Source organism: Rutidosis leptorrhynchoides, chromosome 11, assembly GCF_046630445.1.
Source record: "Rutidosis leptorrhynchoides isolate AG116_Rl617_1_P2 chromosome 11, CSIRO_AGI_Rlap_v1, whole genome shotgun sequence".
In the NCBI taxonomy this organism is placed as follows: Eukaryota; Viridiplantae; Streptophyta; class Magnoliopsida; order Asterales; family Asteraceae; genus Rutidosis; species Rutidosis leptorrhynchoides.
The window spans coordinates 155,411,488-155,414,559 of record NC_092343.1 but is presented as its reverse complement, the minus strand read 5'-3'; positions in this window follow the sequence as shown (position 1 = coordinate 155,414,559).

Genomic DNA, 3,072 nt, shown 5'->3' with positions numbered 1-3,072 from the left:
TATATATATATATATATATATATTATATTTATATAATAAAACCGTCGGCAGACTAGGATCCAAACTTGTGTGAGCTGGATTTACGAACTCCGCGACTTGTGGAATTTGTAGTACAAAAATACCGCGAGTCGCGGAGATGTCCTGGACAAAAATGCCTATAAAAGCTCGCGCATTCTGAACGTTTTATATATCCATCCTTTAATCTCCCTATCTAAACGTGTATATATATATATATATATATATATATATATATATATATATATATATATATATATATATTTATATTTTAATTTTAATTTTAATTTTAATTTTAATTTTAATTTTAATTTCTAATAATAAGGGTATGTTAGCGAATGTTGTAAGGGTGTAAGTCGAAATTCTGTCCGTGTAACGGTACGCTATTTTTAATCATTGTAAGTTATGTTCAACCTTTTTACATTAATATCTCGTAGCTAAGTTATTATTATGCTTACTTAATACCGAAGTAATCATGATGTTGGGCTAATTACTAAAATTGGGTAATTGGGCTTTGTACCATAATTGAGGTTTGGACAAAAGAACGACACTTGTGGAAATTAGACTATGGGCTATTAATGGTCTTTATATTTGTTTAAATAAATGATAGTTTGTTAATTTTAATATAAAGATTTACAATTGGACGTACCTATAAATAACCATATACACTCGATCGGACACGATGGGCGGGGAATTTATATGTACGAATAATCGTTCATTTAACCAGACACGGGAATAGATTAATAGTCACTAGAATTATTAAAACAGGGGTGAAATTATGTATAAGGACACTTGGCATAATTGATAACAAAGTATTAAAACCTTGGGTTACACTCAGTCGATATCCTGGTGTAATTATTAAACAAAGTATTAAAACCTTGTTACAGTTTAAGTCCCCAATTAGTTGAAATATTTAACTTCGGGTATAAGGATAATCTGACGAGGATACTCGCACTTTATATTTATGACTGATGTACTGTTATGGACAAAAACCAGACGGACATATTAAATAATCCAGGACAAAGGACAATTAAACCATGGGCATAAAACTAAAATCAATACGTCAAACCTCATGATTACGGAAGTTTAAATAAGCATAATTCTTTTATTTCATATTTAATTTCCTTTATTTTATATTTAATTGCACTTCTAATTATCGCACTTTTATTTATTGTTATTTAATTGCACTTTTAATTATCGTACTTTTTAATTATCGCAATTTTATTTTATCGCACTTTTATTTATCGCAATTTCATTATCGTTATTTACTTTACGCTTTAAATTAAGTCTTGTATTTATTTTTAATATTTTACATTAGGTTTTAACTGCGACTAAAGTTTTAAAAATCGACAAACCGGTCATTAAACGGTAAAAACACCCTTTATAATAATAATATTACTTATTTATATATTTGTATTTTTATAAATTAAAACTAATATAGCGTTAAGCTTTGTTTAAAGATTTTCCCTGTGGAACGAACCGGACTTACTAAAAACTACACTACTGTACGATTAGGTACACTGCCTATAAGTGTTGTAGCAAGGTTTAAGTATATCCATTCTATAAATAAATAAATATCTTGTGTAAAATTGTATCGTATTTAATAGTTTTCCTAGTAAAATATAAGCTATTTCATATACACCTCTGCGCACATCAAGATATTTGGTAGATAATCATGTTTTTGATATTACGGATGATTATGAAGACTTTCATGAGTTTATACAATACGCAATCGCAAACGCCCCTATTGATATTTATATTGCCGAGAGAGTACGAACGCACCAGATTCAACGAAACCCAGAAACACACGAGCTACAACCAAACCCAGAAACACACCACCCACAACCAAACCCAAAAATACACTGCCCACAACCAAACCAAGATACACACCATCACCAACAAAACCCAGAAACACACCTTCTAGAACCACCTCCAAACGTCTATAATAACACTTTAGAAGAGGATCTACCTGAAATACCACCTCCAAACACAGAAAAGTTTGATTTTTTTAACCATGGTGTTGAGAACATATGTAAAATTAAAAAAAAACATACCACCCGTTTGAATCTGTTGTCGCATCTAGTGATTCTGATGACGCAAAAGACGGAGAAGATGAAGATGAAGATGAAGAAGAAAAGCAAGATTTATTCTAGAATATGCCACGTCTTTTGAGTCAGCAAGAGGAAGAGCCTGAATTTACCACACAAATACCAACCACGTACCAGGTATCTGATTTAATTAGTGTTCGTCAGACGTTTTTGAATAAGGATGACTTTTTAAACAATCTGTTTAGAAAATGGCTTGAAGAAAACTTCCAAATCAAGTCGGTAAAGTCAGACAAATCTCGATACACAGCTAAATGTGTGTTTCCAAACTGCGATTGGAGATGTAGTGCTTACAAAATAAGACACACTGAGAACTTTATGGTTAAAAAATTGCATAACGTACACACTTGTTCACGCACACAAATTATGGGAAACAATAAACATGCAAGCAAAAAAGTGTTGGGTAGTCTTATGGATTCATTCAAATCTACAAATTGAGAATATAAACCAAAAGATATACGCGACGATATAGGCAACCAGTTTGGTGTGAGCATATCTTACAATCAAGCATGGAGGGCCAAATGTCATACATTACAAATGCTTCGTGGCAGTAGTGATGACTCGTTCCGAATGCTTCCAATTTACCTATATAACATCATGATCTACAATCGGGGAAGCGTAACTAATGTGATCGGTAACAAGGAAAATAAATTTCTGATGTGTTACTATTCTCTTGGCATAGTTGTAAGTATTAAATTAATTATTGCTTTTATTTATCATTTTGTAGATGGCAAGGTAAAACACATATATTAGTGTTTCTGTTTAGGCGCATGGAAAAACGTGCGCCTTTGCGTATGCGTTGCAACCATACGCAAGTTTTGCCTTGCGCCCTAGCGTAAAGGTTGCAAACATATGCAAGGTACCACTTGCGCCTTTGCGTAAAGGTTGCGACCATTCGCAAGGTACCCCATGCGTCTTCTAAACCATGCGCAAGGGCGTAAGGGAACTTGTG